The 14,109-nt window shown below is 48.4% G+C and overlaps 1 protein-coding gene across 5 annotated transcripts in view; it reads left to right on the plus strand.

Moving 5' to 3' along the window:
• Positions 1 to 14,109, plus strand: part of DAZL (deleted in azoospermia like) — a 794,400-nt gene that overhangs the window by 209,304 nt on the left and 570,987 nt on the right. The window lies entirely within an intron of this gene.

Genomic DNA, 14,109 nt, shown 5'->3' on the forward strand with positions numbered 1-14,109 from the left:
TTCGAGGAGGGCAACAATACCGCTCCTACAATCAGGGAAACCAGCGTTACACTTCCACTCAGCAGGCTCGTCAGCAGCCCTCCAGACCCTATAGGGGAAAGTCCTCCTATCGTGGCTCCACTCCTAAGCGCCAATGACTTTTGCAATCCCCAAAGTGTTGGAGGTCGAATCTCTGTTTTATTCTCAGTGGTCCTCCATCTCCTCGGACCGCTGGGTTTTGGACATTGTACGGCGGGGTCATACCCTGGAATTCGTCGAGATTCCTCCTCGTACTCCACCTTTTGGCCCACCTCCTCCACACCTCGAGGAGCTTAACCATCAAGTCCGTCTTCTTGTTTTAAAAGGAGCAGTCGAAGTGGTCCCGAAACATCAGAGGGGAGAAGGGTTTTACTCTCGTTTCTTCCTCATACTCCAGAAGACCGGAGATTGGCGACCCATTCTGGATTTGAGGGCTCTCAACCAGTTCCTAAAGTGCCAATCTTTCCGCATGCTGACATTACTGGAAATCCTGCGTCTTCTATCCAGTGAGTATTTCATGACCACCATAGACCTTCAAGACGCGTACTTTCATGTCCCAATTATCCAACAATATCGCCAGTACCTGCGTTTCAAAGTGGGACAAATGCACTATCAGTTCAAGGTCCTGCCCTTCGGGCTGCGATCAGCTCCTCATGTGTTCACGAAAGTACTGGCCCCCGTTTCGGCTCACCTGCGTCTCCAGGGTGTTCAAATCTTTCCATATTTGGACGATTGCCTCCTCAAGTCTCAATCCCACCATCAACTATGTCAGGACACTCGTCTTTGCCAGCAGGTGTTTCAATCCGTTGGTGTAGGAGAGTAGGGTCTGCAATCCTATGATCACCCAGATTTTTGCTTTTTGCTGCACTGGTTTACGACTTTCCCTGGCTGTGGGCCTGCTAATCAGACCCACAGCCTAGCTGTTCTCTCTATCCAAATTGTACTCAGGTACTGAATTGGCACTGGGCCCTCTCCAAGTCCCTGTACTCAGGGCTGAGGTGCACCCAGAAGTCTCCCAGGGGCTGAAGCATGTATTGTGCCACCCCTGGACTGACTAACTAAACTGACACAACTGGCTGCACGACAGCTGGGGCAAGGTGGTGTACTCACCCTTTGCTTTAGATATAGCATACCTATATCTAACCCTAAAATGGCCACACAGATCTCCTATCAGTCACTCCTATGGCAGGCCTTAACAATCCTGAAGGCAGAGTGCTTGGGATCGTGTGAGATGGTGCTCTGGCATGAGCTGAGCCTGTCTGCGGCTTTCGGGATCTATCCCTTAGCCGTTTCCATGATATCGCATACCATATACTCTTAAGTGCATTATAATCCTCGCGGTTATATCCCAACTCTGGTATCGCTTTATCAAAACATGTTGAGTAAGGTGTCATACGAATTGGAATACTAACCCCTCGCCAATTCTGGTGACGGGGTTAGCATTCCACCCTTCTAGAGGGACACGACATGTATGTAACCTCTAACCCCGGTTAAAGTCAAACAGAGCCTCAGCTCCACAAAATGGATGCTGCCACCGAGACACAAGTCTGCCCTCCTGCTGCTGGGAGTCCTCCCAGAGCAGGAGATGAGGACAAAGGGTTTCCTGCCAGGGGCGGTGCCAGCACCGTCCCAGACAGGATTTTGTGTATCCTAGGTAGGCAGGGCTTCAGAGGAAGGTGACTGCAAGTGGCACCCCGGTGCTCACTGTGCATAGGCCGGCTTGAACCAGTTCCAGGGACACTCCAGACCCTGAGCTGGGGAAAAGCCCGCCAAGGAAGGGGGTGTAACCACCCCCCTCCTGGTCCCACCCATAGGGCAGGACCTAGTCGCGTGCCAGCCCCCTTTTCCCAGATAAAGGTAGGAGCAGGCCCCCTTCCAAATGAGATCATCTTTGGAATCAAGACACGACTTTCTGCGAAAGGACTTCAAGATTTCCTTCTTCAAGATTCTCCCTTGTGACTAAGGAGTAGTCACCCTGCATCCGCAGGCACCATCGCAAGAACACTGCGGTCTGCTGTAAGTCCTTCCTCCGGAATCCGACTGCCCAGCTCGACAAGACCCGGCTTCCCTCGCACCTCCGACCTCTACTCACCTCCACAGCCAAGCTGAGAACCGTGAGTGCGACGAGACCTCAAGAGACCGACTATTGCCAAGACTGCACGACTTCTGCACAGCAAGCCCGCCGAGTAATTTCCTGGCGAGTGCTTTGGGGTCCGAGAAGCCCCGACCCTGAGCAGCTCCAGCACCGAAGAGCAGCCCCCCAGCATCTCCACGATCGGCGTGGGGCCCTTCTGCTTTTTGCTGCTCACCGCGTTGTTTGGCTACTAGCCCGCTGGCTTGTGGCCTTCTGAACGACGCCCGACGACATCACTGCTGCTGGTCTGGTTGCTCCAGACTGGCTCTTGCTCCCTTCCAGAAGAAGAGCACCCCGGACCCTCCTGGTCCACTCAAGACGCCATTTTGAGTCCACCGCGTGGGCTTGAATTAGCCAAGGCTTTGTTGCCCAATCCTGGGTACTTCGACGCCGACAGCTTCATCCATCGTGGGACAGCTCGCCTCTCCATCCTGGTCGCCGACAACGCCTCCTGGTCCGTGAGATCTGCAGAGCACAGCGTCGCCCACTCACCTAGTCGAGGTGACTACCATCCGGTGCCCTCCTGGTGCCCACTGACTACTGGCTAGTAGTCACGAACTTGGTCCCCTCTGCTTTCAGGTGTCATCCATCTACCAGATCCAGGCTTGGATCACTTCGAACTCTCTTCACTGGTCGCCTGCCAGCATCTTTCTTCCAGGCTCCTGGTCCAGCAACGAGGATTCCCGACGTCTTTTGAGACATATGCAGCTGCAGCCCCTGGGCTAGGTAACTTCGGCATTTCGGTGCCTCAGCATAGCCTCACTATCCAAGGGTCAGGATCCACTTTCGTTTTCTCCCTACCAGGTCGGGTTCGCCCGTGAACACTAACTTTAACGTTACTAGCTACCATAGACTTTGTCCCGCATCCCGCGTGAGAGTGCACACTCTGCACCCGAGTCCCCTAGGCCTCCTAGAAGTAATCTAACGATTCCCTAGTCAAGTCCTAGCGATTCCAAAGCCTATTAGTACTGTACTTACCTGCTAGTAATTTTGCATTCCACTTTTAGAGTATATGGTTTTTCGTGCCCCTCGGGCATTTGTATATACTGTGCTAACTTAAGTATTTTCGTAAGAGTTTTGTTGTGTGCCTAGCACCCTGTCCTCATAAAGAGTACAGGGCTGTTGTGATTCTAATAAATACATTGTTTATTTTCATAACACTTGTGTGGTGTCCTTTCACTGGGTGTTCAAGGGGTAATGTGATGGTAAAACAGCTGGCTTAACACGCCCTCTAGAGTCTTAGCCTTAGACTGCTCGTATCCATGCTACTAGGATAGCTGGTCTATAAGGTTGACTTACAACCAATCATCAATAAGGGTTGTTTGGACTGATATATAGTGATCACTAGAATAGTGAACACTGCACATCAGGCCAACTTCTCACATTGGTGGCAGCGGTGGGATTTGAGCTTGCTGTTGTTTTACCACACATATCCTAAGAATATCTTGTGAAAGATCACATAAGTACTAAAGGTACATATAACTTAGCTTAGAATACCCTGAGTTCTACTGAACCAGCTGTTGTAGCTCCTAGGGCCTAGCACACCCTAAACTACAACTCTAGCAAGGGATCAGTAGGCAAACATATAGTGTAGGTAAGTGCACCACTTACACCTCACTAGAAAAGCATGTCTACCCAAGGAGAGTCCACTGAGACTCCCCTGGTAAGTGTTGACCCTCCACAGGTCACTTCAAGATATGCAGCTCTCAGTTTCCAGGAGATGAGACAAGTCTGTACCTCCAGGAAACTGAAGCAGGGGTCTAACCCCACCATTCCCTTTCTGATAGGTCTCTTAGAGACATATGATGCCAGAAAGATTTCTCAGTTACATGAGAATATGCCAGCCTTAGAGGGAACCTCTGGGGATCCAGACCTCCCCAACACTGCTACTGCAGTTGAGGAGGAGGAGGATCAGGAGGAACTCTCTGGGGATGAGGTAGACAAAGGTCTTGAGGTAGTCAGAAGGCTAACTAGGGCCAACTTAGACTTACTTGGGCTAGGATCTGGGGGACCCCCAGTACTAACCCGAAGTGGGCCTAACCTTGGAGTTAGGAGAGATAGATCTCTTTCTAGGGACTCCAATAGATCTCTGCACTCTAATGCCTCTTCCCAGAGGAGGAGGAACTCTCCACAGAGGAGAGTGACTTCCCCTCAGAGAATAGAGCATGAAGCTAGAATGAGACCGGCTGCTCTGAGGATTGAAAGGGAAGAACTTGCCCTGGCCAAAGAAAAGCTTGCCTTTGCTAGAGAGCAGCAGATGAGTGGGCTAGCTCCCACTGGTGGCAGCAATCTCCCAAGAGATGGAGAGAAGGGTTTAGATACTAAACACCTGACTAAGATAGTGCCCCCCTTTAAGCAAGGGGATGATATCCAGAAATGGATGGCTGCTTTGGAGAGGGCCTGCACTGTGCAGTGCATTCCCCGAAGTCAGTGGGCAGCTATACTGTGGCTCTCCTTTGATGGTAAAGGTAGAGATAAGATCCTCACTACAAGAGTGGAGGATGCTAATGATTACCAGGTCCTGAAAAATGCACTGGTTGATGGGTTTGGTTTAACCACTGAGCAGTACAGGTTGCTGTTCAGAGACACCCAGAAAACTCAGTCTCAGGACTGGTCTGACTTTGTGGATTGTGCCACTAAGGCTCTGGAGGGCTGGTTGCTGGGTAGCAAGGTTACAGATTACACAGGATTGTATAATCTTATGATGAGAGATCAAATTTTAAACAATTGTCAGAACCAGTTGTTGCACCAGCACCTTGTTGATTCAGATCTGACCTCTCCCCAAGAATTGGGAAAGAAGGCAGACAAATGGGTCAGGACAAGGATCAAGCAGAACCAGAACCAGAACCAGGGTGGTCAGAGGAAAGCAGACCAGAAGGGTAATGTTAAGAGTGAACAACATGACCAGAAGTCTTCACCAGGTCCCCAACAAACCAAAGAGGGTGGGGGTCAGGCTTCCCAGAAGAAGAAGACTCAAGAAGGCCAGTCAAAAAGGTGGTGCCAGTACTGCAAAAGTAAGTCTCACTGGTTTAGTGAGTGCACCAAAAGAGGAGGACTAACTCCTGCCACTACAGCCCCTAAGGCAACTGCACCCCCTAGTACAGTCAGTAGTGGTAGTGTACCTCCCAAGGCATTAGTTGGGTTAACCTTGGGTACTGAGGGGTCTGACAACTTAGTTGGCACACTCACTCAGGCTGTCCTTGTCTGTACAGGGGATATGGATATGTCCCCTGATATAAGTCCCAATACTTTGGGCAAATACAGGCAGACACCTTTGATTAATGGCAAAATGGCTCAGGCCTATAGGGACACGTGTGCCAGTGTCACCATAGTGACACCTAACTTTGTGGACCCTGGACAGATCATGCCAGGTACAGATTTCCTGGTGACCAATGCTAGCAACGTCACTACCAGTCATAGTATGGCGATTGTGGCTTTCTCCTGGGGTGGAGTGAAGGGTCAAAAGAAAGTTGTAGTCAGTTCAGACCTCCCAGTTGATTGTTTGTTGGGCAATGATTTGGAGTCATCACTATGGTCAGAAGTGGAGCAGAGGACTCACATGGAAATGTTAGGCTTGCCAGCACATGTGCTTGCTGTGACTAGGTCACAGGCCAGAAGATGCCCCACTGAACAGGTGCTGGATCCTGAAATTATGGACCAGACACCTTCCAAGAAGAAGAGCAGTAGGGTTAAGGCTTTGCCTTCCCCCTTGCCCCAGGTTGAGGATCAAGTCTCTGAGGAGGCTGATCTGAGAGAACTGAGGGAAACTGAGCCTAAAGAGCTTGAACTTGATCAAGTTGAGTTTCTGGGCTCAGGGGGACCCTCCAGAGCAGACCTGGGGAAGGCACAGTTAGACTGCCCTTCCCTTGAACCCCTCAGACAGCAGGCTGCTGCTGAGGCTGCAGGGAATGCCACAGGTGCCCACAGGGTATACTGGGAAGATGGACTCCTGTACTCTGAGTCAAGAGACCCCAAGCCTGGTGCAACCAGGAGGCTGGTCATCCCCTTGTCTCTGAGAGGTTTCCTTCTCACCTTGGCCCATGAGATTCCCCTTGCAGGTCACTTAGGCCAGACAAAGACTTGGGACAGGCTTGTCTCACACTTTCACTGGCCCCACATGAATGAGAATACCAAGGAGTTTTGTCGCTCCTGTGTCACTTGCCAAGCCAGTGGTAAGTCAGGTGGCACAACAAAGGCCCCCCCCATACCACTACCTGTGGTGGGGGTTCCCTTTGAAAGAGTGGGGATTGACATTGTTGGTCCAATGGAACCCCAGACAGCATCAGGGCACAAGTTTATACTGGTGGTAGTGGACTATGCCACCAGGTATCCTGAAGCTATACCACTTAGGACCTCTACAGCACCTGTAGTGGCAAGGGCCCTAGTTGGAGTGTTCTCCAGAGTGGGTTTCCCTAAGGAGGTCGTTTCTGACAGAGGTACAAACTTCATGTCAGGATATCTGACTGCCATGTTGTGGTAAATAAATAATTAATTACCGGTACTATTTTTGAATACAGTGAATAAAACAGATAGCTCAATAAATAAGAGACAGGATTCGAGGTATCGGAGTCTGACAGGCTTTAATCAGGCATAAGGGAAGGGACAGGAACAGGATAGCCTGCATGGGAATAGACTGATGGCAGCTGCCGGGGAATGACATGGGGTAGGGTAAGGGCAAGGGGAGTGGGGATTGGGTCACTTTCAGTAACAGTACACAGTATATATACTAAAACAATTACATTACATTCAATACAGTAGGCGTAACTCGTAGCAGTCGCGAAAGATAAGGGCAAAATGATGTAACAAGGAGGCGTGTACGGGGCGTATACATAGACATGTGATGTAAACGTAACAGAAGTGTCATAAATGGGGCGGAAACATGGAGGGGGCTACCTGAGCAGCCGGGACCTTTAACCTAGTGGTGCGCGCAAACGGGCAATGACGTGTTACCAGGGAGAACTGGGGGCTATGACTTCTGCGCTAGAAGAGGAGACTAAAGTCTGCAGTGTCAGAACGACTTGTACCTAAAGCATATCTGGTATCTAGTGTTTGGAATACATATTGATAGAATCCAAAAGTTATCAGGGCAAAGGCTACTTGACACTAAGACTGGTGCGTGCATAAGTCTACATGTATTGCGTGTACTAGGAATATTTTATGAATATTAATACAGTATTTCTCTTACATGGAGACAGAAAGGCTAGACCATGGCTGAAACTATTGATGCGATTCAGTAGCTTAGGAATGCAGAGAAGGAGGGCTGGACTGATAACTAGAGGCATAACATACTTTTGGCAGACTGGCAGGCAGAGCCAGGCCGGGCCGGGCACTGTGAGGCAGGAAGTAAGTGAAGGGTCAGGGATGCAGGTGGGGGCTGTATCGCTCCTCGGAGAGGGTTCAGGAGACAGAAGCTGAAACTGGTGTCCGGGCCCTTTTGAGGCCTAGAAACGGGGACAATTCAATGAATTTAACGTGCACACTGTAAAACGTGGCAACATAGGCCTAATACTCGTTGCTTTCACGAGCACTGGATACTGGCATACTAACGTTGGACACAACTGTAATTGCGTCTTTAATCGATCATAGGGGGATACATGCATATCGATCATGCACATATAGCATAATATGGGGAACACGTAGGCACATATAACATGGCAAAATTTACTTTTCCACATTCCCTCCTTGTGCCCTACATTTCCATCAGGAAACATCAATATTCATGATACCATCTATCATTTCATATAGCATCATTTGCTCGTCTCGAATTGTCTTGGAACGGGACTTAGGACTAGGAATACAAGAGGTAGCACACATGCCGCAAATCGCAGGGCCACATTGTAAACAGAGGCAGCAACTGAATACGATCATTACTGCAATACCTAGGAATGACAATACTTTCCATCCCCAGGCAGATATGATACTCCAGAGCCAACTGGACCATGTCCAGGTGCCTGGATTCTGGTGTAACTGATGGGCAATTTTATGAAGTCTGGTTATAGCTGAATAAACAGACGGCGCGTTATTAGGAATGAAAATGCAGCAACTAGATCCGATGACTCTACATGCTCCTCCTCTATCGGCCAGTATGACGTCAAGAACGAGACGATTTTGGAGCACGACAAAACGCATAGCAGATTGCTCTTCAGTTAAGTTACCTAGAGCAGAAGTAGTCTCATTCACTACTGCTTCAAGGGTTCTGGTTAACCTACGGATTAACTTACTATTCTGGACAGGTCCTATAAAGAAAAAAACCTTTATTGAAGTCTTGATACTGTTCTAGAGCGGTTTCAGTTTGATCGACAATTGGGGACTCGATCTCCCTTCTATGTCTAACGTGTACTAGATGTGTGTTTCTGTGATAATCAGATGGGGCTAGAAAAACTGGTGGCAGTAGGAAGGCAATGTAACATGTTCCATCCCAATCGAGGGGCAGACGAACATATGCGGTCTGACCACACACAAAATAAGAATGACGTGAGGCTTTGAAAATAGATTTCCCACTGTCACTATACTCGACAGTAGTAGTACAATCACTATGTCCTACATGTGCGGAACCATTCTTTCTGACACATAATTCGCCTTTGACTGGTAGTACTGAAATAGCAGGCAAATCTGGAGTAGTATCGGACTGAACATTCAGGACCATGAAATTCGAAGAATAATTACCTAAATCATACACTTCATTTTCTAGATCTAACCCTGTTCTATGGGAAAGACCTTGCTTGTCTGGGAAACATGTTCGATTCAGAAAGGACATATCAGTGGAGGATGACGTTAACGTGGACCATGCTCCACATGAACCATTATGTGAAAACGGAAAGGGGGGAGTCGACCACACACCCAACAATTAGTGGCATTGCTGGTCTGGTGTGAATAGTGCAACATTCGGATGAATGTATTGTTACGCATAGCAAGACGATAGGATAGCTCGTGAGGAGGCAGATCACTAAATGTGTGCTCTACTGTAGCATTAGAAAACATATGTACATGTGAAATTGGAAAACATAAATGTAAAGCATAACTTGTGCAGGTAACCATAAGACTCAAAAATAACAAAAAGAATAGAACGATAATACATCTTTTAGAGTTTTGACTAACTCTCTCACTATGTGGGTCTGTCTCATACATGTCAGGAACCTGTCTAACCGTTTCACCCGAGAGGGACTTAGACAATTAAACTGGCTGACTTATTTTACTAGACCGGAGTTTATCTTTATACTCCTGCTGCGGAGTTTTCTCTAACAGGGGAGGCTTGAGTTCAGAGTCTGTTTTTAGGCAGTCTTTAGGAATGTGGCAGTCCTTAATAAAAGTCTTTTGTCGTAATCCATGGAATTTCTTGATATGGCTGGTGTGGACCCACCCCTTCAGGCCCTCTAGCTTGACCGCGGTCCTTGTTGTCAACAACACCATTCGAGGCTCTTTCCACCGGGGCTCCAGCGGACTTGAACGATCAAAATTGCGGACCAAGACATGTTCTCCCGGAACGACTTCATGCGGTTTCACCTCGGTGTTGTCTGGAAATGCAGCGGCAACCTGTGAACGACAAGAGTGTAGGGCAGACATCAAGGAAGCTAGGTAATCTGTCAGCATATTACTGGAAACGTCTGTAATACTACGGGGTCTAGGTGTACCCCACATGTTTGGAGGGCGGCCGAATACGACCTCATACGGGGACAGACCTGATCTGGAATGTGCAACCATTCTCATGTAGAACAGAGCAACTGGCAGAGCTACTAGCCAGTCTACACCTTTTTCTCTACATACTATAGCAATTCGGATTTTCAGAGTCTGGTTATGTCTCTCTACGAGACCGGCTGCTTCAGGATGGCGCACACAATGGAACTTCCACTGGTACCCTAACAGAAGGGAAACATGCTTCATGAGCTCAGATGAGAATGGCTGGCCGTTATCTGAATACACGACCCTAGGGAGTCCATAGCGGGGAAAGAACTCACGAACCAACTGTCTAGCAGTGGTCGCAGCTGTGTAATCTGGAACTGGATATGCTTCTGTCCACCTGGACAAAGCGCATACAACTACGAGTACATACTTGAAACCTCGACATCACTCCATCTGAATATAATCCATCTGGAGGACTTCAAAAGGGTGGTCAGGAGGTTGGAATCCCCCTTGTTCCACCGGAACACTTTTACCTGGATTGAACTGACAACATATCATACAGGTACGGACTTTCTGTTTGGCTGCAGCTCGTAAATGCTTGTTGAACCAAAGGTTCTGAATACTGTCTAACATAGCTTTTTCTCCTAGATGTGCTGGACTATGTGCGGTATTAATAATGACTTGAACCATAGAGTCGGGGAGAAACCATGTGGCTTTTCCCTTCGTCAACCATCCTTGATCTGTCTGGACCCCTCCTTGTTCGGACCATTTCTTGATTTCTTCGGGAGTAGCATGTAACTGTATGTCTATGACATCCTGTGTAGGGTCCTTAACAGTCATACAAGTAGTCTGATCTGGAGTGAGTGTTTGTGTCGTGCTAACTGGAATGTCTGGAGTCTGAGCTGTAAGCTTGGCTGTTCGATCTGCTAGATCGTTACCTTGGGAAATGATGTCAGTGACTTTTGTATGTGCCTTGCACTTCATGATAGCGATAGCTGTCGGTAAATGTATTGCATCTAACAGAGCTTGAATGAGGAGACCATGCTGGATCTTGGGTCCATGAGAAGTCCTAAAACCTCGTTCTTGCCAGAGCACTCCAAAGTCGTGTACGACTCTGAATGCGTAACGTGAATCTGTGTATATGTCTACTTTCAGGTTCTTGGCACGTATGCAGGCTTGGGTCAGAGCGACTAGCTCTGCTGCTTGAGCAGACAGGGTTTCAATACGATGTGTTTCTATAACTTCGGTTTCAGTAGTCACTGCATACGCGGCTACTAGTTCTCCTGTACTTGTTCTCATACATGAACCATCCACATAAAGTGTCAGGTCGGGATCAGGTAATGCAATATCTGTCAGATCTTGTCTTGGCTTTGTCATAGTGTTAACAACTTCCGCACAGTCATGTGTGGCAGGATTTGAAGTGACTGACGGTAACAGTGTAGCAGGATTTAGAATGTTGCAGCGTCTGATTTCTATGTGTGGCTGGAACAGTGTCAGTTCATAACCTGTTAAGCGTGCAATTGTCAAGTGCTGAGTCTGGGTTCGGTTTAAAAGAACTTCCACGGAGTGTGGAACTTGTACTGTCAGGGAATGTCCTAACACTATGGAATCACTTTGTCTGATCGCTAGAGCTGTGGCTGCAACTGACTTGAGGCACGCAGGCAGAGCCTGGGCCACTGGATCTAATGTGCTCGAAAAATAAGCACAGGGCTTGTATTGTCCTGCTTGGTCTTGTGTAAGAACAGATAATGCAGTACCATCACGTTCTGTGACAAAAAGTGTAAAAGGCTTACTGTAGTTCGGTATTGCTAGAACAGGTGCTTGGCATAAGGCTTTCTTTAACTCATTAAAAACAAGTGTATGTTCCTGGGTCCAAGGGAGGACAGTCGATACGGCTGCCTCCTGTGTCGTTAACTGTATCAGTGGTCTAGCTAGAAATGCGTACTGAGGAATCCATTGTCTGCAATAAGAAGTGAGGCCGATAAAAGCTCGTACCTCCTTCTGTGTCTTGGGCTGTGGAAGACGTGCTATTAACTGGATACGGTCAGGTGTCAACTGCCTACCCCACTTGGACAGTAAGTGTCCCAAGTAGACCACTTGCTGGACACAGAATTGTAATTTGGAAGGGGACACCTTGTGCCCCATCTCGGCCAGGAAATACAGGACTGTAAGTGACGCGCGCTCGCAGTCACGTTCAGAACGGGCTGTGATCAGTAGATTATCGACATACTGGAGCAGGGCAGTGTCAGTTGGCATGTGAATATTGTCTAGTTGTCTTTTAAGTGCTTGACTGTAAATACTAGGGCTTTCTGTAAAACCTTGAGGAGCTCGTGTGAATTTATAGCTTCTTCCATTTAACTAGAAACCGAAAAGGTACTGGCTGTCTGGATGAATGGGGACACTGAAGAATGCGTTCTTGAGATCGATAACTGTGAAGAACGTGGCTTCAGAATCAATGGCTGTCAATAGGGATGAAATATCTGGGACTACTGGGTACTGGGGTATGATACATTTATTAAGTTCTCGAAGATCAATCACTAATCGATATACTGGAGGTGCATTTGGATCAGTACGTTTCAGGACTGGAATGATAGGAGAATTACATATATTGGAGTCAGTTTCTACAACCACTCCTTGAGCAATGAGCTCGTCAATAATTTTGGATAAGGCTGCTACAGCCTCAGGTGGCAATTTGTACTGTCTGATTCGTGGTAAAACCACACCTTGCTTTAGAGTCACACGATGGGGTGTGATATGCATACAACCTACATCAGTTGGACCTTGCGCCCATAAATGCTGTGGTACATTCAATAACCTTGGATCAAAATCACGTAGTACATAATGACCTTTGAAGTCTCTCAGAAACAGGCGGACCCCCTCTGGGGAACAACAAATTACTGCTCCTAATTCTTTTAATGTCTTAATGCCTAACAAATTTTCTGGACAAGATTTCGTGAGTAACAAATCAGTAGTTCGGGACAATGGACCGACTTCTAGAGTAACTGGTTTCGATATCTCATTAACAATCGGTGTGAGAAGTTGGCCTGATGTGCAGTGCTCACTATTCTAGTGATCACTATATATCAGTCCAAACAACCCTTATTGATGATTGGTTGTAAGTCAACCTTATAGACCAGCTATCCTAGTAGCATGGATACGAGCAGTCTAAGGCTAAGACTCTAGAGGGCGTGTTAAGCCAGCTGTTTTACCATCACATTACCCCTTGAACACCCAGTGAAAGGACACCACACAAGTGTTATGAAAATAAACAATGTATTTATTAGAATCACAACAACCCTGTACTCTTTATGAGGACAGGGTGCTAAGCACACAACAAAACTCTTACGAAAATACTTTTAAGTTAGCACGTTACACGAATGCCCGAGGGGCACGAAAAACCATATACACTAAAAGTGGAATGCGAATTACTAGCAGGTAAGTAACAGTTCTAATAGGCTTTGGAATCGCTAGGACTGGACTAGGGAATCGTTAGATTACTACTAGGAGGCCCAGGGGACTCGGGTGCAGAGTGTGCACTCTCACGCGGGATGCGGGACAAAGTCTATGGAGGCTAGTAAAGGCAAAGTTAGTGTTCACGGGCGAACCCGACCTGGTAGGAAGAAAATGACAGTGGATCCTGACCCTTGGATAGTGAGGCTATGCTGGGACACCGAAGTGCCGAAGTTACCTAGCCCAGGGGCTGCAGCTGCATAGGTCTGAAAAGACGTCGGGGATCTCGTTGCCGGACCGGGAGCCTGGAAGGAAGAAGTTGCTGGCAGGCGACCAGTGAAGGAAAGTTCGTTGGATCCAAGCCTGGATCGAGGAAGAAGAAACCTGAAAGCAGAGGGGACCAAGTTCTTGAATCACTAGCCAGTGATTAAGTGGGCCCCAGGATGGCACCGGGCGAAGTCACCGCAGTCAGGTGAGTGGGCGCTGCTGGGCTCTGCAGTCTCTCGGACCAGGAGGCGTTGTCGGCGACCAGGATGGAGGTGCGAGCTGTCCCACGGAGGATGAAGTCGTTGGCGTCGAAGTTACCCAGGATTGGGCAACAAGCCTTGGCTAATTCAAGCCCACGCGGTGGACTCAAAATGGCGTCTTGAGTGGACCAGGAGGGTCCGGGGTGCTCCTCTTCTGGGAGGGAGCACGGGCCAGTCTGGAGCAACCAGACCAGCAGCAGAAATGTCGTCGGGCGTCGTCAGGGAGGCCACAAGCCAACGGGCTAGTAGCCAAACAACGCGGTGAGCAGCGGAAAGCAGAAGGGCCCCACGCAGATCGTGGAGATGCTGGGGGGCTGCTCTTCGGTGCTGGAGCTGCTCAGGGTGGGGGCTTCTCGGACC

Source organism: Lissotriton helveticus, chromosome 10 (genome assembly GCF_964261635.1).
Source record: "Lissotriton helveticus chromosome 10, aLisHel1.1, whole genome shotgun sequence".
NCBI classification, from domain to species: Eukaryota; Metazoa; Chordata; class Amphibia; order Caudata; family Salamandridae; genus Lissotriton; species Lissotriton helveticus.